This window comes from Elgaria multicarinata, chromosome 5 (assembly GCF_023053635.1).
Source record: "Elgaria multicarinata webbii isolate HBS135686 ecotype San Diego chromosome 5, rElgMul1.1.pri, whole genome shotgun sequence".
Classification (NCBI taxonomy): Eukaryota; Metazoa; Chordata; class Lepidosauria; order Squamata; family Anguidae; genus Elgaria; species Elgaria multicarinata.
In genome coordinates, this window is record NC_086175.1 from 81777954 (window position 1) to 81800973 (window position 23020).

General features: G+C 40.5%; 1 long non-coding RNA gene across 2 annotated transcripts in view; it reads right to left on the reverse strand.

The window, feature by feature from the left end:
- LOC134399009 (uncharacterized) overlaps positions 1-23020 on the reverse strand; it is a 265250-nt gene that overhangs the window by 18747 nt on the left and 223483 nt on the right. For both annotated transcript variants that reach the window (XR_010025472.1, XR_010025473.1), the window contains one exon: positions 11794-11856. This is a non-coding gene — a long non-coding RNA (uncharacterized LOC134399009). The remainder of the gene's footprint in view (positions 1-11793; positions 11857-23020) is intronic.

Below are 23020 nucleotides of genomic sequence, written 5' to 3' on the forward strand. Positions count from 1 at the left end.
TCCAATGGGCTAGCAGAGACTGTTTCCAAGGATTTAAGCAACTCATTAGATTCTGGCCATTGTCATTTCTCAGAACTAGGTAGCCTTGGTATTAATTTTGTATCTCCCTTCTTTCATTGCCATACCAGAGTAGATGACAAATACTGCCACTTCTTCCTTTACAACAGTTCTAGCATCAAGTCTTTCCCATCTTCAGCTGCTTCTAAAGCCCTTGTTCCTTCTCTTGTAAGCCTTTTTTGTGATTACCTCCTTGATTACCTCTCTCCTGTCATAATATCTCTTTCCAGCTGATGCAGAATGGCCCTGCTAAATCATGTCATATCAGGAGGAAGAGTTAAAGGTTCCCCATGCTAGGGTCCCAATCCAGATTGGGGCCCCATACTTACTGAAAAGTAAAAAATGGGGGGACACAGATGCTATCTACACCTTTCAAGTAAGGTCTGATTTGGCCCCTATTTTCTCTGTTCCATCAAACTCTCCCAATTGGTCAGCTGTTCTTGACCTAATTCCCTACAGCAGACAATGTACTGCACATAACAGGCATATGTACTGTGTGATTACCTTTTGAAGGCTGTCATGTTTTCTTATGAGCGGCACTTGGGGCAAGACAATCCCAAAACTGACTGTAGTCAGATATGGTGCCAAGACATACCACTTTTTGTATAATCAAAGACCACTGAAAACGGATACTTTTTTGATCACCCCATTTTAATAGGCCTTAGGCTATATATACCTACAATGTACTACAACCACATTTTTCAAGGCATTCTTTATCTTCTGTTCTATTTTCCCTTCATTACAGAATTAAGTAAATAAATAAATAACAAAAAAGTCCCCTGATTTTTTAGAGAAGACTGGTTGATTTAAAATTGCATCTATGGTAACAGGAACAGTAGGGAATAAAATAAAAGGAAACACATCCTCCCCCATAAATTCTAATTAAATCATTTGTCATAAAATACAGCTGAAATACTAAGCAGCCCACTACAGTAGAAACCCCTGCTAAAAACAGACTTCTCGGATATAAATATTATGGAAAGACAGGGTTGAATTGAGTTAATTGTGATGGAGAATATAATACAAAGCCATTTTTTTTTAAAAAAAAGTACTTTTACTTATTTATTTATGATGCAAATACTGTAAAGCAGAAATGGGGAACCTCCAGGCTGAATGTTTGCCTGCCAGGAATCCCCCATTCAGCCCATGAAGACCTCCAATGAGGCCTTCCTCACTCCCGGAAGCCCCTCCCTTGCTCCCTCAGAGAAGGGGGAGTGGGTAGGAGAGCAGCTCTGGACTGAGCCACTGCCTAGAAGAGCACCTCTCGAGATGCTGCTTCAGTCTGCTTCACTCACCCCTTGCCTTTCCCAACTGGGAAAAGTGAGGGAGGGGAATGAAGCCCGCTCAGCGTGCATCTGTCTCTGTGTGTGCATATGGAAATGTGCCCCAGGCAACCATGTCGGGGCTGCATGCCAACAGTGGGGACATCCTGCCCACTTTGACATGTGACCCTGCCCACTGTTGGCAAGAGGCCTCCGACATGCTTGCCCAGAGTCAAATTGGCTGGCTGGGCAAAAACTGTTTCCCACCCTTGCTGTACTATCTTATTCATCTGGAAAGCAAAAATAACCTCCTTTCTCAATCTTTTTCTCTTACATTTAACATTGCTTTGGTCTGTATCCTAAATACTGAGGGCATGGAATAGTTTCACTGTAGGTGCAATAGCCACTCATGAATAATTCCCATAGGCTCCATGGAACCTTGTTTCTCATCCATCTCTTTCCTCTTAGTGTAAGCATGGGCAGCATTTCAAACCATTATGGATAGGAGGTTTGTGTGTCCCTCAGTTTGGCATTGGCAGAAGCATGACTGACTTGCATTTTACAGAGAAGGGATGGTTGGATGGGGAAAGGACATACCTCTCACTCCCCATACATGACTATCATGCAAGTAGTGTAGAGCTGAGCCAGCATTTCTCAGAAGAAACTTCTCCAAGAAAGTATCTGGTATTTTTCTTTTCCTCCCCACAAGATTTTGCCCAAATATCTTTGTGATGGCTGCCATTTTCACCATGCAATGCCCCTGAGTGATGTAAGGTTTGGGGCACTATGAAGATTTAAAACAGTGACCAAGCAGGAAACAAAGCTGATGCTGATGCTGCTTCAGCAGCAGCAAACAAAAATTTAAGAAAGAAAGAAAGAAAGAAAGAAAGAAAGAAAGAAGCTGTGCTACAGTCATTCCTAACGCTGTTTCCTGCTCCAAAAACCTGTTGGAGAATTTATCTTCATCCTTGAGAAATATGGTGAAATTTCTGACTACAAATAGGTTGGAGAATTTTGAAAGGCCATTAAGCACTTGTGAAGAGGGAGGAAACTGGACAAAGAGAATCCTCTTGTACGGGCACTGCATGAAGAGTGGAGCTGGACTGTGCACTGAAATTTTCAAAATATAGTGAACCATGCCTGACCAAGTAGTCAGCCATAACATTAGGGCTGTCGGTCAGCCATAACATGAGGCCTGTTAACTGATTTATCACCTTACATTAAAGTTACTGCTTCTTAACAACAACAGCAACTTCCAAACAGCTTATGATGGGACATTCATTGTGTGAACAGTTTTCTGTCAAGCTTAATAGTAAAATATTGGCATTGAAAGCATCTATGAATAATTCAGGGGCAATTTGACTCTGAGGCAGACTGAGGTAGTAGAATGTGGAGGTGGTGGACAACACTTTGAACACTTCCCACTTCCAAGGTCCCTATAAATAGAAAACTAGCATGTTAGGCAGAAAGGTTTGCTTGCCTATTGTACCAGTTATCTATTTGCAGGGATTTTTTTAAAAAAACATAGGACGAAGGTGAGAAATGCCACATCCCCTCCTGAAGCCAAAAGTGGCACAGTCCACTATTACCTCAGTATTTGACCACCTCATTCTGCTGCCTGTGTAAACCACACCTGGAATTGTCCATAAACATTGGACCATAGGAAGATACCATGAGACATGGCAGACCATTGGTCCATGTAACTCAGAGAATCTATGGATTGAATCCATAGACAATTATGCTTTACCGTTGAGCTACATCCCTTCATAAGATTCTCGACTTCCCTTATTTTGTATAATCACACCTTAAAAACATGACTTCGTTTAGCACAGCTCAAAAATATGACTTCATTTAGCACTTCATTAAAAGTGAGAGTTTACTTTAAAGATGCTAGCAGCTATGTCTCTTTTCCTTTTTTACTCAATAGTAAGCATCTAGCATGGAGGGTAGGGCACTTTACCCTTCCCCCTGCTCTGCTACAGTCCCAATCTGGATTTGGCAATATAAATTGCACCTAAAATTTATATTGCCAAATAGCATAATCAATTTGTTTTAATGGAACATTGTGAATCTAAATTACAGATTTACCCCCTTGATCTGGATGAGGACCACAGTGGGTGGGAGGCTTATAGCACCCCCCACCCACCCCATGCTATGTTTCCAATCCAGATTGGGGTTGTTGTTTTTTACTCTAGAATCATAGAATAGCAGAGTTGGAAGAAGCCTACAAGGCCATTGAGTCTAACCCCCTGCTCAATGCAGGAATCCACCCTAAAGCATCCCTGACAGAGAGTAGAAAAGACAGATCAGCTAGCTATACCTTTAAAGTAATGTCTTTAATTCAAAGTATGCCCTTATATATCAGCCCCAGGTTGTAACAAATTATGAAACTGCCCATTCACTCTGGTATAGGAAGACCAATTTAATATTTCCCTCACAATAACTAACAGATTGATCCTTGCTGCGCAAGAACAGCAGAGCATAAGATCTTGCATTAGGTTTCCCCAGGATTTGCTCTAAATCCTTAGAGCCAGCAAAATACTGTAGCAATTGTTCTGACTCACTATATAACACTCCTTCCCTTCCCTTCCCTTCCCTTCCCTTCCCTTCCCTAGAATATCTCTCTGGTGCTATAGAACAAGCCTTGTAGTGCAGCAGTTTGAACAGTTTAAACAGCAGAATTGGGCATTGATGTACAAAGCAGTCCTGGGATTGCTTTGATCATGGATGAAGTAGCTCATCCTTGAACCAAGCTTAAGTTAAACCAACACTAAGGCCATGGCTAGATGAGGGTGGTTGAGGGCAATGATCTCGCGATTTTATGATCATGAGATCGCCCCCCTCGTCTACACGCGGCGCGCGATGTCCTAGGAGGAAGAGGACGTCGCGGATGCCATTTTGCTTTTGTTTTCTATCGGAGAGGAGCGCAGCAGAGCTCCTGTGCAAACAGTGAGTGTGTGGTTTTGTGTTTTTTTAAAACCCGCTCCCCCCACCCCTGATTGGCATGGAGCTCCTCAGGAGCTCTGCACCCCATGCCTGGGTCCTGGCATCCTGTGGTTACTTACGAGGAGCCGGGACAAACCGTGACGCCCAGCCACATGTTCTGCGGTCTCAGGATCAGCCCGGGACTGCAGAAAAACTGGGCTAGAAGGGTAGGGCAAAATCCTGGGGAAATGGAGGGATCATCCCACCCTGCCCCCAGGGTGATCCCTGGGATGAGGCCTCGTCTAGCCATGGCCTTAGCGAAAAAGGCAATATTTTAAAGAAGGCCCATTCTGCCATACCCGGCAAAGCCTGGGCATGGGGAGGGATTTGTGGGCGGAGCTAGGAGGAGACGTGGCTATCCTGCATAGGCAGGATTTCGCGCCACCAGGGCTGGGAGGGGTTATGACCTTTTAAAGCATGTGTCTCACCCCTCCCAGCCCTCTTGCTTCGGCTGCTCCTGAATGGAAAGCTTCCTCCTCCACCTGCAAAGGATCTCTGGACGCTTCGAGTTTCGCCGCTTCTGCAGCGCGGACGGGCCTCGCCGGCTGCTCCGCCGTCGCTGCCCCTGTTTGGCCGGGCTTTCGCTGCCCCGGCCTAATTATTGCCCAGTAAAGTCGCTTCCAGGGGTTAGCGCGGCCTACGCTTCCACCCATTTTCTCGGGAGGGCACCTGGGGGGACCCCCGCTTGCCAGCCCCTCCCCGACCCCTAAAAGAGTTAGGCACCGCGACGATTCTTCTGATGAGGAGTTAGATCCTCAGGTCGCCGCCTTATTAGCGAAAGTGCAAGCTCTGGAAAGGAGCAGGGGTTTGGATCCTACACCCGCAGTGAACCCTCAGCCACGAAATACAAGGCCCCGCCAAACACGCAATCAAACCCAGGCTGATTTACTTCAATCTCGTGGCTTGCCGCCCCCTGTGGCAGGTAGGGAAGGGCATCCAGAGGGAATATAATGGCGAGCTTCCAAGGCACTGTTACAGTGATAGGTGACTCCCGAGGGCTCTCAGTGTTGAGCCTTGTGGCCAGGCTGGGGGATAAGGACCACCTTTGACGCCAACCTCTCTCACCCACCTTGAGCCCGAGGGGGGCATGGGTTGGGGGTGACAAGGGAAGGTCTCCCACCCCACGTAGGGGATGGCCAGCAGGGCGGCGATACTGAGCGCCACCCGCTGGTCATGGAAAGCTCGCCCCGTCGCTTAGTAAGGACTGATGCAGGCCTGGCTGGATGCCCGAAGGGAACCCTTTGCAGATCTTGAATAAATGTGGACCAGTGTCGTCTCTTATTTCTTGCGTCCGTCCCACAAAGTAAATTGTGGATATTTGTGTGTGTGTGTATGGTTCTTATTCTCTCTTTCTCTTTCTAATCAAACATGCACACACACTCTTCTCATTTTATAATATGGGAATTTGTTAGAAGAGGCATTGTAAACACACTTATACTGAATTAACAGAAAACCATGCTCCATGGTGTGCTCCAGCTGCTTTGTGCTGTTTCAGTGATTCAAACTATCTATAAAACAGTTTATATTGCTGTTTTAAAAGTGTTTATGGATGATCTGTGTCACTAGAGCAGCTCATAGTAACTAAACAATACTAGTAAAACCAACTTATAAGTTATATAAAACCAACCCTATCCACCTTTAGGGTGGATTCCTGCATTGAGCAGGGGGTTGGACTCGATGGCCTTGTAGGTCCCTTCCAGCTCTGCTATTCTATGATTCAAACCAAAGAGAATCATTTATGAAGGGAATGGGGGGAAGAAGGATCCAGAATAACCTCCCTCCTCAGACTTGAGTTTTAATAAGAACTATTGCTTCTGGTTCAAAGAGATCTACCTGTAGGCTGAGATGCTGATCACATTGGGTAATTTCCTATGCTGTAACACTGCTAATGACATTATGCTACCCAAAAGTAGAATCATTGTAATATCACTACTGCTTGCGTGGCAAAGGGGAAAAGCAGTGATTTTCCTCCTAGGCAAACCACACTGCCAACATTTGGTAGAAAATCACTGTGTTTTCCCTTTGCCTACCAAGAGCTCATGACATTGCACTGGCATTGGTTAATGCTAGCACGATGTCATTAGTGCTAGCACTGTGACAGCACTGGATATTACCCACTGGTTCAGCAAGGCCAATATTGTAGGAAAGACATGCAATCATCACTTCAGCCTATAATATACCACTGAATTGTTATTGGGGGACCTACACCACTGGCACCCCAATCGTTGGGTCTTTTAAATGTTCTCCTAACCACATGGGAAATGCTCACAGATAAATGCCACCCATACATGTGGAAGCACACCTGCCAACCTATGTGAACAAGTTCTAATGAGATCTTTTGTTGCCACTATTCTGAGATTTTCATTCTGATTTTATCTTGTACTATTTTTTTCCTGCTCAAACAAATATACACATTTTTGGTCCAATATAAAACCATTATTGTTTTAAAATATTGTAGATACAGAGTAACTGCAAGGCATCATATTTAAACTATTTCAGTTACACATGAGAGAAAAAAGCAGATTAGCAGCTCAATTCTGTGTATCACTACTCAGAAGTAAACCCCACTGAGCTCAATGTGCCTTACTCTCAAGTATGTCTATATAGGATGGCAGCCTTGGACAACTTTTACAATTTTGCTGCTAATGTAATTAAAGTAGCCATCATTCTTTCTCAAATGTCTGTGGTGTCTAGTCACAGTCCATTAGTAGAACACGTTAGCATCATTTCTAATCAGTTGTAAATGAAATAATCATGTAATAGGGAGTATTTGAGCATCAATAACGCCTCAGAGGATTATTCCATATACATTTACTACACAGAGTTTGCTTTATTAGATTAAAAAGATGATGAATTCCTCGATGGTTCAAGTGTGCTCCAAGGAAAGCTAGAAGGTTGTACAGTTAACTCCCAGGGTGTAACTCTAAACCATACAACCTACTACCTCAACCCGGATGCACACAGCTTGCAATGTCTTCTTCTGATCTTCTGCATCTCTTTCAAATATGGCAGACACTTACCATTAATCAGTTTCCATCATATTTAGTATGAACATGGAAGGATCACTGAGGATTTTGCTTCTCTCCTGTTGACATTGTATATGCTTCCACAGAATAATTTACCTTTCTTCAAATTTTAAGGATATAATAAAACTCAAGGGAGTTGTGCCTAAAATATACATCTTCAATGAATGCATTTAAATGAACAACCATGCAAAATATAGATCTGCCAAAAGCTTTAGGGCCACTTCACATTAGAAAGAAAAGAGGTGCTGGCCATCTGTATCCCAGGGGTGAACACCATAACCGTTAAGGGAAGATATCACAGCTCAATGGTGGAGCATATGACTGGCATGCAGGAGATCCAAGGTTCAATCCTGGCATCTCTATGTAAAAAGAGGAAAGGGGAAAAAAGGAGATAGGGAACAGGTGACGTGAAAGACTTTTGCTTAAGACCCTGGGGAGCAGATGTCCATTAGAGTAGACGATATGTGGCTGGGTATATAGGGAGCAGCGGTGTAGTAGAACCAGGGGTTGCAGGGTGGAAGCACCAGGACATTTTGACTAGCAGGGATGATGACATCATCTGCCACCCAACTCAGGCTTCCCTGTTCCCTCTGAGCTTAGCTGTATTCCTCACAGTAGCTGTGGTTGGTGGATCTGCCCAGCAACAGTATATTGTTGTAATGCAAAGTATTTTGGGGGTGACTTGGGGCTCATCTACACCAAGCAGGATATTCCACTATGAAAATGGTATGAAAGCGGTATATAAAAGGCAGGAGCCACACTACTGCTTCATAGAGGTATTGAAGTGCACTGACAACTGTTGGGGCCCATTGACACATACCATATACCACTTTCATAAAACTTTCATGGTGTTATATCCTGCTTGGTGTAGATGTGTCATGGACCTCAACAGTTGTCAATGCACTTCAGTACCACTATAAAGCAGTAGTGTAAATCCTGCAGTGCACTTCAATACCACTATAAAGCAGTAGTGCGCTTTCATACTGCTATCATAGTGGAATATCCTGCTTGGTGTAGATGAGCCCCAGGTCTTGAATGGGTGGTTAAGATCTGTTAGCTTTACAAAAGACATATATGATCCAGAGAAGGAGAGATAGAGAGAGAATTCTCAACATAGCTGCTTGTATTTTGGGCTCTTGCGGGGGTGGGTGGGTATGCAGACTGTCATGATGAGTGCTTGCACTTCAAAAAAAGTCTAACCCAATCTGGTATAAGGCAGCTTCCTGTGCTTCTAGAGTGAACAATATGTGCAGAAGTCTCTGCCATTCACTTCCATGGGTATTTGTGTGTATATCAAATGTTATGGTATTCTCCTTTGGGGGGACACATGGATATAATGCAAGCATCTTGAATTCTATATTATGTGAAACCACCCTCATCTTACAAGTGTATACATTTCACTAGGATTTAAGCATTTGTAAATATTGGCAGGATTCAAGCCAAGTTCACATAATCACGGCAGACCACCATGTCTCATTTAAGTCATGATGGGTTGCGGCATGTGCCAGTGACCATTTTGAATATTCAAGCCATGCTCATTGCGGTCACCCACTGTGGCTTATCATGATATATAAAGCCAGCAAGGGCGGGTTGTTTGTGTTGTTAATAAACCATCCACAAACCAAAAAACAGCCCATGAGTTGTGGGTGGTTTGTTAACCACAGCAACAACTCACCCTTGCTAGGTTCACATGTCATGATAAGCTGCAGCAACCATCCGTCCTGTCTTGAATATTCAAAATGGCTCCTGGCATGCACCACAACCCACAGCAGCATATTTAAACCCACAGTGAGTTGCAGCAATCATGCAAACTGGTTGACTGTTTCCTGCTTCCAGCTCTGGAACTGCCAACCTTATATTCTCAGGCCATGTCAACTTCCATAGGTGATCACAGAAAAGCCAAATTCACTATTGAGTTCCCCTTGGATAAATCATAGCCACTGTCTTTAACCACTAAGCATAGCTATATACCTTTCCAGAAAAGTATTGTGAGAAGGAATTTGCATTTGAAAAAAAAAAGTATTTTTGCAAATATCTTGTCAAAAAGCCAGTGTGGTGTAGTAGCCAGAGTGTTGGACTGGGAGTCAGGAGATCCAGGTTCTAGTCCCCACTTGGCCATGGAAGCTCACTGGGTGAGTTTGGACCAGTTACAGAGTCTCAACCTAGCCTACCTGACAGAGTTGTTGTTGTGAGGATAAAATGGAGAGGAGGTGGATTATGTATGCCACCTTGAGTTCCTTAAGCAGGAAAAAGGTGGGATATAAATGTAATAAATAAATAAATAAATAAAAGTATTCTTCAAAAAGTATTTTGCGTTTGAAAGATGAAACACACAAATAGAAAAAATGTAATAAATGATGATAACAATGCTAAAATAAAAACAGAATTTCTCAAAACAGAGCATCCATTCTGCTTGCTAGGTGTTGCTTAGAAATCAGAATCCTTTTTTTTACCCCAAGTGTACTTTCTGTAGCTTTGCTATGTACACTTTAGTTAGATCACCAGACTGACACAGACCCATAGAAGCGAGCTTGTGCAGTATACGTCACCACAAGATCGGATCTACGGGTTTATGCCAATTGGCATCAGTCGCTAGCATCATCTTTCAGATTCAACAGTGCAGAAGCAAGTTAGAACAAATAATTGGTAAGCATTTATGTTGATAAACAGCAACTTCTAAATTCGCAATGGAGAAATGACAGGAAACATATTTTGACTGTACAGATTTTAAATATTCAAAAGCGGTACAAAGCAGATAATACATTTATCTGGCAGACCTGTTGCAGAATCATTTGTTGCAACTTCCTAGAGGAATTTTTGGCTATTGAAATCATGAGTGCTCAAATCCCATAATAATATTAATATTAATAATAATAATAATAATGATAATGATAATAATACGGTTTGATAAAAGTTAGCACTGCCAAGTTTAATGTGGTTTCTGATGGTTTCTGTTACAAAGGATGAAAATCAAACTGCTCTAAGTGAAAAGATATTGTGTTCAAAAATCCAAGCATCTCTGTTCCTAAATCAGGTTAGCATATTACAAACTCCGTACTAATCAAAGAATTGTCTTAAGGTACTGTATATTTACTAAAAGTTCATAAATGTTTACTCAAACAATACAAACCAATATAAACGATCCACCTGTTGTGGCTTTTAAAAATTTACACTAATTTATATAGAACCAAAATATGAGGCCTTCTTCTATGCACGGAAAACACCCTTTCTGAAGTATCAACAGGTGAGGCATAGACATACTGAATACTTTACCTCTTTGTAAGGACCTAAATATTAACATCTAAGAATAATGTTAACCCAAAAGCAGCATTATTAGCACAGATATACATGACAGAGACACTGCTATCTCCTTAATAAAAAGAAATACACTAAATATCACCTATACCAAACACTTAGCAATAAGCCATGACCTTTTACAGATTAATATGATACAATTCTAGTTTTAATCAGACAAAACCTTGCTATATAAATAATAATCTTTATTAGCTTTATCATTAATGGATCAAGCTCAAAAATGTTTTTATTCTTTAGAGATTTAACAGGAATAGTGCTCTAGTGCTATATGTTTAGAATGACCCAGGTATCAATGGCTGCACATCTTATGGTAACATTTTGGGCTTAGTATCTTTAGCATCTTAGTTTCAAACACTACAGGCCAGTGAATGCTGTCCCTTGGCATTTCATGATTATTCAACTGAAATGGCATTTTAAGTACTTCCTACTTAGCATTTAGCAGCAATGTTACTTTAAAAATATTTGCTACTTGATCCAAAGTATTAATTTCTCTTCCCGGAAATGTCCATCCATCTATTTTGTACAATAATATTTTTAAAATATCATAATTATTTATCTGGATAACAACAAATGCTCCTACAGTGGAAACCTCTCTATCTCTACTCAGAAATAGCCCCAATGGGATGTACTCCCAGATAAGTGTATATAGCAGCCTCCCAGATTCATTCAGCTGAGTGCCATGGAAAAGTTTCAACAGACATTACTCTTAGAAAGTTATTATTTATTTATTTATTTATTTATTTATTTATTACATTTCTATACCGCTCAATAGCCGGAGCTCTCTGGGCGGTTCACAAAAGTTAAACTGTTAGTAATCAGTAATCATAGTAATCAGTTAGACTGATTACTATGCAATATACTATTGCATTTTGCACCTGTTGTGAAAGAACCACATTATTTTAGTTACTTTAACTCTAACAGTGAGTTTCTAACTTTTTTCTTGTCGGTGACAAACTTCTCCCTGTGATAAATGAAACCCAGACATTTAAATGAAAACTTCTAGAAAAAGCAAAGCTTTCAGCAGCTGCATATTGCAGTAATGTTTAAGAGGTATGTACTGAATTAAAATAAAAGATTAAAAATACTTTAAGAACACGATTCAGGTACGAAAATATACAAATACATAAATGTGCTTAGTATTTTATTACCTCTTCCAGTTCCTACATGATCAAATTCTTCCTTTTTCTTTTCCATTTTATTTTTTCAGAGCACTGCAACAAAATTAAGAAACACACCATTTAAATATTCTCCAGCATGAGACATTTAGAATATCCTGCCATGAGAAAACGATAGTAAGTATAAAGTAATCTGACATCATACTTCTGATGTGCCTTGTGAGGTCCTTGGCAGAACATACAAAATTTGTTAGGCAATTAAAAGTAAAACAAAAATTGTACTCTTACTTTAAAATTAAAATATAAAGGGGCATGTTTAGCAAAGAAACAAACAACGAGGGGAAAAGATTTATTCCTGCATGCATAATAAAATGAAAATACATTCTACTCAGGAATGAGGATTACAGTTCAATTCTATGTATGTTACTTCCAGGAAAGTGGATTTAGGATTGCAGCCTAAAACTATAAAACCTTTTAATATAGTAATTTATCTGTTTACTAATGCAATCATTCCACAGTCTATGCAACAATTACTTTTCCATTACAGTAATAAGAACTATTGGCATATTTATTTTAATTTCAATATGCAGTTATTCTACCGTTACAACTAGGAAAGAATACACAATCAAGCTAATTAATGATTTAGTGTAAATCCAAGTTAAGGACTTATATTTGTCAAATGTGAATGATTTTCACTTGGCAGCTTCCCACAGTTCGTTCCAAGGAACAAAGAGAAAGCAAAGAGAATCCACATTTGATAGCATGCAACAAACTGCCATCACCTTTACACAAATCATTTTCAATGTTCAAATTAAGATATATTTCATAGCATTGAGGCACAGTGAAGCTGTTGCCCTGAAGACAAACCAAGCAAACCCAGAAGTAAGGAAAGGGTTACAAATGTTGTACATTGATTTGGAAAATTATTTTCCAATCCTCCAGCCAAAATTCATTTTGATTAAAAATATTAAAGTTCCCTAGTGACAGAGCAATTTAAAAGAAACCGATTTGCTGAGGTGGCATGATCCTCTGAATGCCATGAGCAACTTTGCATTGCCGCTTTGTAAACAAACATTGAACGTGTCTGTCTCGCATTTCTCCCCTTAACTATTCTTGGACGAGTGATCCTTTACCAAACACCCCAAAATAGACACAGTTACTAACTGGAAACCCAGGATGTTATATACAAGTTCTAATTATGTGCTTTTCATTTCTGTCTTGTGGCACTGAATTCTTTGCAATGCAGTTAGTTAGAAATTGTGAGGACCTTTCAGATACTCCAGCAAAATTATACTTTTGTTTTAAAGCACTAACTATGATACTGACCCGTTCTATCAGTTTCATGAACCATGCTCTGGTTTAAGAAAAAAAATAGCTTGCATTCCTTAGCAGCCAGCCTTTATACCTAATGCCATACAGATAGCCAAAGTTTATACTGAGTACTATAACAGAAGGGGTCTTTGCATTACTTCAGCACTTAGCTAAGATTAAATGTGGCCCAAAGTTAATCACAACATTCTTGGACCTCTGTTTACTTCGGTATTTTTAGCAGTTATTCAAACATGACTGATACAAAAAAAAAGCTCTTTTAAGCAGTGTTGATTGGTCAAGTATGTTAAGGTGAATTGAATTCACAAGGATTTCAACTTAAAGATGAAAGGATATAGATATAGATATAGATATGCTATACCTGTTTGGAAAGGTTTTATCACCCATTGCAACAATACTGTTACATAAATCACATTGTATGAATCAAGTTATTTAGTTCTGTCCTAAGAAAACGTAAGACATCCTGAGGCTCCTGTAAGTTAAACATCCCAGCTGTTTATTATTTTGTGACGAACTCAATGGACTTCCTTTCCAAACTCAGACTTTGCATCTTCCTAGACTTCTGCTGCATCCAGGGGTAATGACCAGGATGTCTGCCGTCTTTTTCTTCCTTCTCGGAATTCCAGGCACACAGCACTGCGCAAAACCTGCACCAATCCTTGTGACAGGACCAAAAGCAGGACAACGCAGGGGGAGAGGGGGAAAGAAAACCCCCACATGGACCCCCTCTGCTGACTTCATAAATGAGGATTGCTGAAGCAAAGGGGCAAAAAGGCAGGATGCCAGTTGCTTACACTGTGCTTGCAATGATCTCATGTTCAGTGCTGTTGCCGGGTTTGCCCAGCTCAGACGCCTGTTCATTAAAACACTAGAAACTTTTATTCTTCAGATGCTCGGAAGGGTTGTCGTAAAATACCAAAAAACAAAACATGCCACCCCACCCCCACCTCAAAACCAAGCCGCCCCCCTCTCTAGACCTTGTCCTTTCCAAATGCCGGGCTTGTAAAAAACAAACAGAAACAACAACCCAGAGCGTTCTGTCTAGGTTTTCCTCTCTTTCCCTCACATCTATTAGGAGAGATAAGCAACAGACTGTATCAGGCGTGAAAGGGGCAGCTTCTTGGTGGCCTGCCAAAAGGAGAGAGAAGAGAACAGAGGCAAAGTTGTGCTTCAAGGCTCAATTGCTTGCCGAGTCTGGTTAAAGTCAAGTATTAAGATCCACCATTTTCTGAGCCCTATAACAAACGAGGGAAAATAAGTCAGGAGGGGTGCTGCTTTCCAAGTCTCCGTTGGCACCACTGCAAAATCTCGTCCATAAGGTCACATGGTTTTTTTCAGCCGAATGTGGAGTGCATTCCCATAAACCATTCTGCTGATACTGCGAAGGCAGCTATTGTCTAGTTTATACCCAAAGTTCAGCCCACTCTTCATTGAATTAACTGAAAAATGCATCACCTTTGGGGGTTGGGAGTCATGGTAACGTCTACCTGGCAAGCTGCCCGCTTTCTCTGCCCATCAACCAGAGGCGGAATTGTGCTGCCTAAATGTAATGACGACTGAAAATGTGAAGAGTCGTCCAAAGTGAATCTGATTCTTGTGAAGCCTGTTCATTTCCACAGCTACCTCTGACTTCTTGTCGGGAGTGGGATGGGTTGGGGCGGAGTGTGGGGAGGGAGAAGACGAGACAGGACATTCTTCTATGTTTAAATCCCTGGCAAACATGCTTACTCCAAAAATGTATGCCATCACACAACCGAATGGATACAAAACTGAAACAGTTTTAGAATGCACATTTTCTGATTTAAAGCAGTGTTAGTTTTGTTTTGTTTTTCTGAGTAAATGCAGCATTCCCTGATGTTTCTCTTCCTACCCTAATATATATTAAATCTTTTACCTAATATAGGTTATATATATATCAGCTTCTCCACAACCGTCCCCTTGCTGTCTTTATTACATTCTGATTACATTAAGGCACAAATTATAGGCGTGCACAAGCACACCACAAGCAACATGCAGATTTAAATATTGCCGTCATTGTCTTCAACGTGGTCTGAGAAAGGACCAGTTTGCAAGATCAAAACAAGCCACCATGGCTTGTTTTCAGCTCTAGGGCATGCTAGTGCATGCCGGGCATGGTGTGGATAATCAGTGCCCAGCTGTGGCTTACTGTGTCCTCTAAACCTGAGCCGCATAGCTTGTTGGAGGGTGTAAACAAACTTATAACCCATGGGTTGTTGTAGAGTTCTTTAAAGGCTGCTTTGGCGTCCAAGAAGCCATGCTGCCCAGATTTGGACAACACAACAAGGTGTGGCTGGGCAGTGTTTATGCAAATTGTGCCTGGCATGTGCCATGGCTCACAACAAGCCGCTGTGGCTTGTTTTGATCTTACAAACTAAGTCAAAGACACTTGTATTTCCATGATGTGAATGCCTTCATCTTAGCTCTATTTTCTAATTCCTAAGCCATGTTCAAACTAATTCCTAAGCCACGTTCAACCAATTAAGTCTTGTTCTTATTCTAAAAACAATACGATGGCCTAATCTACACCAAGCGGGATATTGCACTATGAAAGCGGTATACGGTGTGTGTCAATGGGCCCCAACAGTTGTCAGTGCACTTCAATACCAATATAAAGTGCTAGTGTGGCTTCTGACTTTTATATACTGCTTTCATAGTGCAGTATCCTGCTTGGTGGAGCTTAGGCTGATGTGTTGGTATTTCTTTAATAGATAAAGAAACTAGTTCTTTTTAACTTCTTGCCTGATTGGCCCATTATTTCAGGCCAAGCTGAACAAGCAGAATAATTGTTTGGGTACATATATATGTTTTAATCACAGTGTTAGTAGCCATTTATCTACTGTTTCTGGTCATCAACTTGTGTCTGAAAGACATGATGGGGTATGAGTTCCCATAGAAATTAAGGTATATTATGCTTTCTGCATAACACTTAAGCCAAATAGCTGTTCATTCATTTTTAAAAATTTTTATAGGTGACCTTCTAAACACTTATACCTAGTCCATTATTATTATTATTATTATTTATTTATTTATTTATTTATTTATTTATTTATATAGCACCATCAATGTACATGGTGCTGTACAGAGTAAAACAGTAAATAGCAAGACCCTGCTGCATAGATTAGAATGTAAATAGATATTAGAATGTAAATTCTAATAAAGTCATAGTAAAGCAATAAGGAGGGGGAGAGAATGCAAACAGGCACTGGGTAGGGTAAACAGGCACAGGGTAGGGAAAAACTAACAGTATAACTAACAGTCTAAAGTCCGAGTAACATCAAGTTTTAAAAGCTTTAGGGAAAAGAAAAGTTTTTAGCTGAGCTTTAAAAGCTGAGATTGAACTTGTAGATCTCAGATGTTCTGGGAGAGCATTCCAGGCGTAAGGGGCAGCAGAAGAGAATGGACGAAGCCGAGCAAGGGAAGTAGAGACCCTTGGGCAGGTGAGAAACATGGCACCAGAGGAGCAAAGAGCATGAGTGGGGCAATAGTGTGAGATGAGAGAGGAGAGATAGGCGCTAATGGTGAAAAGAGATCCTTACCACCCTTGATTTCTATGAAGCTAACGGGAAGGTGGTTTGCTCCATCTTCCAGCAACATTGTTATTTTCCTGCCAAAACACCTCGAAATGGAGGCTAAACACTGGGGTCTAATCCATTTCTTTTTTTTTTTTTTTGTTTTCCATTCAACTTTTGAAGAATCTTAAAGAGATTATTGATTGTGCAGGGTTTTTTATATACTAATGCAAATTCTGTGAGATTTCAAAACCTAAGACATTTTACAAAAATTGAAATTCAGTCTTAAAGGCATTTAACTTAATCCCTATCAATGGCACTAAGTTATGGAATTATGACTAGTAGCATGTCTACAACATAGGGTGTAGAAGGAGGGAGGGAGGGAGGGGGAGCATCTCAGACCTACCTGCTTCCATGTTCCTCCCCCAGCACCTTGATGGCTGTGCGATGCCACAGAAGGAAAGAGATAGGAGAAGGAGCACAATTGAGCTCCTCCAGAAAAGTAAGCTTTTAAAAAATGAATCCGAACCTGCTCCCCACCCCTAATGGACATGGACTGCCCCTGCACAGCTCCATGCCCATTTTAAAAGCCCGGCTACTCACAGGGAGGAAGGGACGACCCATGAGCAGCGGCCACATGGCCTGCGCTCCTCAGGATGGTCCCAGGACTGTGGAAAAATCGGGTTTTCCGCTGTCCCAGATATCCCGGGAAAAGTCCCTGGTTGTTCTGGGTTGTCTAACAATATTTATTAATTGCTTACATTAAAGGAACTTTTTAAGTGATGTACAAAGCAATACAGTATGCAACCAGGATACAATACTGCATATTATTACTCTATATAGAAGTCAAATAGGTTGAAGGTCCTGTTTGGCAGCATAGTATCCAACCCACTTGAAACAGAGAAAAAGGGTTCATCCAGTCCCTCTCGCATCCTCTTCTAGCTGCTTTGTTCCTTTCTCTCCCCTGTTTTTATTCTTATTATTTGTATCTGCAGAGCTCCGCAGATACAGATTAAAAAATTAAAATAAAGGGGGGGGGAAGGAACGGACATTCCCCCATTTTTAAAAAAACTTTTCCAAAAGTGTGGGGTCGGAAAATTCACACTTGCCTCATTCCTGTACTGATGCTGGGAAGGAACGCAAGTGTGGGTGCAAGACGCCTCGCGGCGCCAAAGCGCCACCATAAAGACGGGCCCAGTCATTCCACCTGAGCCCACTAAGAGTCCATCCTCTTAGAGGACAGAGATGTGTGTATCATACAGCCAGTCCTGCATCCACTAAGCTAGCCTGCTGGCCTTGGGTGTGATGGAGAACACTATCCCATTGCCAGTGTTGGGATAAGATTCAACTGCCAGTCCAGTTGGCTTAAAATGGAGGAAGCACCATCTTGTTGACATTGATGTGGCTAGATTAGTGAATGTTCATAAACAGTGACAAATGTGCACATAACTTGCTTAATTTGAATAATCACCAGAGGATGTTGGAGATGTAAACTGATGAAATGTGTGTTGGATATTGGTCACACACAAAATGCATACTAAGCACTTGAATTTTACACATTAAGATGGGAATATGCAGTATCCAAATGGGAAGTATACACAATACATACATTTTGAAGTTGGGTACTTTACAAAGTGCACAGTTCCTTGTTTATATGTGTGTTCTCACTGTAAGGTGAACCATTTACAAAATGGTTCCAAATAGCACTCCATGTAAGCTTTGGAGCCACAATTACTGCCTCTAAATTTGTTACAAGGGAGGTTTTCAGGTTCTCTCTTATTCTGTTGGCATTTTTAGTGGAAATATTTTCAACTGTACTCACACTTCTAAAACTGTCATTAACTAATTATTTCCTATTTCCAATTAGTAATACTATAACGTCTCCCAATTAGAAGAAGAGACATCGCTGTTGTTATTGTTGAAATAGCCTCTTCAGTTTGCTTTTAAAGAAGGAAAAACATACTTATCTAACCAGCTTGTATCTGATTAATTTTAGTGGCCTCTCAGTCCTTAAATCATTTATATTATATATTACAGAGATCACCTTTTTGCTTATACTGAATGAAGCTTTCCACACATGTGGTACTGTCTGATTTGCCAGCAATTGCAAAGACTTGAGAGCTAAATCATAGGGTCCTTCTAGATTAGGCTTTTATTGTACCATCACCCTGCCTCATTCATGAAATTTTACGGGGGTCCAGACCCTGTAGTCTTCCATTTGTAGCCCTCCCGTGTTTTCCCACTGTTTCTTCAGGCAGAATTTTGCTTGAAGCAATATGTTTTTTTAATAATAATAATAACAACAACAACAACAACAACAACAACAACAACAACTGGATTTAAGGGCCAAATTACACATTCTGCTAATCACATAAATGTAGCTGGACCTGATATCTTCTTTACTCTAGTCTAGTGGTTGGAGTCAATGGAGGCTCCCCCCCTTTTTTTTATGCCCAACTCCACCCCATCCATGGGGGAAGAAATTTCTTGTGGAAATGGGAGGGGAAGAGGAGAAAGTTTAATCCTTCCCTCCCAGAGCAGGCTGGTCCCAATCTGAATCAGAACCACATGCAGTTACTCGAGTGAAGAAGAAAAAAAAGATGAGCAGAATGTGTACTTTGGTCCTAATAAAACTAGATGCAAGTCACATTTTCCCAAGGTGGAAAAGAACCAGACCAACAATTCATATCAAAGGCTTTATTTCATCAACTGAAATAGCCATAATGAAATATATTTGGTCCTCCACTGCAGTTCCAAGTTTAGTAAAAACAAGATGCGATCTTGACCCTGGCCTCTGATTAATGAAACCAACCAACTTGATCATTATAAATAATATGTAGCAGGAAAAACTGTAAGTACATGTGATACTGGTATAGACACTGTTTTTTGCCTTTTAGGGTGTTGATGGTAAATTGAACATTTTTGACACATGTTTTCCCCCCAATCTTTCAGCCCGAGGGCCAAATTCAATTTCGGAGAAGATGGGGGGGGGTCACATTTCAGGGGTGGGTCAAAAATACAGGCATATTTTAGCTTAAAGCTCTTACTTCTAGTAACTGAGTCTTAGGAGAGGCATTTCAACTTATTAGAACAGGGAAAACACACACACACAACACACACAATATGCACACACATGCAAACTGGGATACCACCAAATGATCAGGAGTTGAAAGAAAGGGAGTGGCCATCTGGGGAGCCCTGGTGGGCTGGAATGGTACCACAGGTGGGCCATGTTGGGCACCCCTATTCTATTGCTTTCCATTCACTTATATTCTTTACAAATAATGGCTTTGATCCAGCAGAGCCTTGCTGTGAACTGAAAGGGGATTCTATCCTGTGGTGGCTTCAATAAATGGAAGACGATTTTCATGGATCTCCCCCTTTACCTGCAGCTAACCACACTACACTATTGTTGTGATGTAGAATGGGGAGTGGACTGGAGACAAAACAGATGTGGATGCAGAGGCAATCTGTGAGAATTGTTTCCATTCCTTTTCTGGGAGTGAAAAGTGCCCTGTTTCCTTAATTTTACCACCCCATTTTAAAACCTTGCACTGGAGTTCTTCAAAAGTTGGGGGGAAACAAAATTCATAGTTTCTTTCTGCTCACATCAATGAACTTCATCTTCTCTAAGGTCATAATCCTATGCATGTTTAGATATGGAAAAAAGTCCTATAACTTCCAGCATTCTCCAGTAAGTTAATTATAACAGTTTAAATTACTTCTTTCTTTTTTTTAATGATAACTGCTATTTCTTCTTTGAAAATTATTGAACAAATATTTTCAGAGGTGAAGCACTTAAGATTCCAAAAACTGGATGGGGAAAAAACCCTAGTCATTGTTAAAGATGTAATTAGCTCTAAAGATTAAGAAGATATGGAATAATTACCACTTTCTGGAAGGCTACAATAAGGTGCTATCTATTTGCCAAGGTGAATGACTCACAACTACCATAAACATCGGTTTCCAAAAGGTGTGTACATTTGGCTTAGTTTCTGTATACATGCCATAACTAACTGTATATTGCACACAAGATTTATTTATTTTTATTTATTTTCTGGCCATAGCCAGATACAGCAAAGAGACTGCATGATATAAAGCAGGGGGACCTATGACCATCCAGATTTTGTTGAACTGTTATTCCCATCAGTCTTCACCATTGGCTGGCTGGGGCCAATGGGGGCCCAACACAATCTGGAAGGCCACAAGCTTTCCCCAGACCTGGCATAACAGAGATTAAAGAAACTCAAATCAATATCTGTCCCCTGCAGCCTCCTCTGCCACCTAAAAATCTGGAAGATCCTCTGGAAGAATATGGGAGTTAGAAGGTGGAAATCAACAAAAATCACTTCCGGAAGAAACATTCTGTCTGCTGCCACTGCTCAGAAGGTGCTACCACCAACAGAAGCAAATTCTGCATCCAGGCCATAGTTTCACAATTTTGTGTTTTGACTGTGCTTTTCATTTGATAACCTTAATAGAAGACAGTTGTTTCAAAACTCTGACATTTTAAAGCAACTATTACCCCTAAAATTGAATTAAAGAGAAATAAATAAACTTTAGTTCCAGTAAAGTCAGATAAATCCATTGTTTGTGATTTATGAAAAGAAATATGGCCTTAAATACTGCACACAGGTGTTCAAATGCCCCTGAAGTCAATGGGAACGAAACAGCTTAACTCTAGGATTGCAGTCTTCATCTTTACATCCAACAGAGCAAAGTCATCAAGGATTAGGAATAAAAGAAGGTTCAAAGGGAATCTTTAAATCTGATATGTTTAAGTAATATCAGATAGTAAATGATTTGCAAGCAGTTCAACCTACCAACAAATCTATTGGTCTACAGACAGGTTGTTTGATATTACTACTTACACACGCATATGAACAATCACTCACAACTGATACTGTTCAGAAGGTGGTAAAACAAAAACAAAATTCTCCTTTGCTTTGTAGCAAAATTTAGATCGGCTGCATGAACATTTCACTGTAGGTGTTTGTTTTCTAAGAGTAGCTCTTTGTTCTCTTGCCTGTACCTTGGTACACGACTGATGTAAAGCATACTACTTGAGCTGAAATTTGCTGTTCATTTATCACCCAAAAAGACAGTTATGGACTATAAACAATGTAGATGCCCTCATATTAAGATCAACGTATTAGACTGCAAAGTAATTAAGTCTCTGGAGCACTGACTTCAACGACTGCTTAAACATGAAACTACAATTTGCAGTAGATGAAACATGTTCGTCACATTTATCACTTTTAAAAGAATAAAGGCTTAAGATCCAAAAAAAAATTAGATCAGACACAGCTATACAACTCCATATATGACTTTGGCTAGTCACTGTAGCCTGTGTGAGGACGGAGTATTATTATTATTATTATTATTATTATTATTATTTATTTATTTATTTATTTATTTATATAGCACCATCAATGTACATGGTGCTGTACAGAGTAAAACAGTAAATAGCAAGGCCCTGCCGCATAGGCTTACAATCTAATAAAGTACTGTTGTCCATGCTAGCCATGCCACTGATGGCAATGTGCCTGCTATGTACACACCCAGTGGCGCAAAGGGAGTCTATATGTGTGCACCTGTGCATGTAGGGATGGTCGGATCTGTCAATTTCAGTTTCTCTCACTTTCTCATTTATCCAATCATAAATTTAGCTCATCTTGAAGTCAAATTCAGTTTGCCCTCAAACTTTGAGATCACTCTTGCTACCACTTACCCCACATTTATGTAACATGAGAGATTCTGTGTGAATAAATCTTTTGGTTGAGTGCATACATTTAGAATGTTTTACTGTCTTAACAGAGAGGGTTGGCACCAAAAGCTATGTAATTTAGTTTCTTAAATGCATTGTAGCCATGGGCATTTCAAATAACCAGTTATACAAACAGATGGAAAATAGTTTAACACCTTGCCCTTAACAGAGGTATGCTTTCATTTATTTCCAAGTGATTTGCTTAAGCAGTTATAATACAACTGATAAAAAAGCAGTTCTTGAATGCCCATACAGTTTGAATTTCCCATATAGTACTACAAAGGGAAACATAAATTGTTGAGAGAATTCCTAAGGCAATTAATGTATTTCTGCATGATTTATATTTCAGTATTGATTTAGTTTTTTATTGTATGTATTAGGCCACTGAATTTGTGTTAGATAGAATATTACTTTGGCCTTGGGGTAGATTTCCAGCAATGGTTTTATTGCGTAAGTGGAGTGCGGAAATAAAGAGATGACATAAAGGTAATGGATTTAAAATATGGACCACTTTTATTTGTGATTCTGCAATAGTTGGAGGCCTAAGCAGGCATCCTATCTTGGCCATCAATCTGGCCTTGAAGGGATCAGGCGAGACATTCGTAGCCCAACAGGTGTGGCCTGTATTCCACCA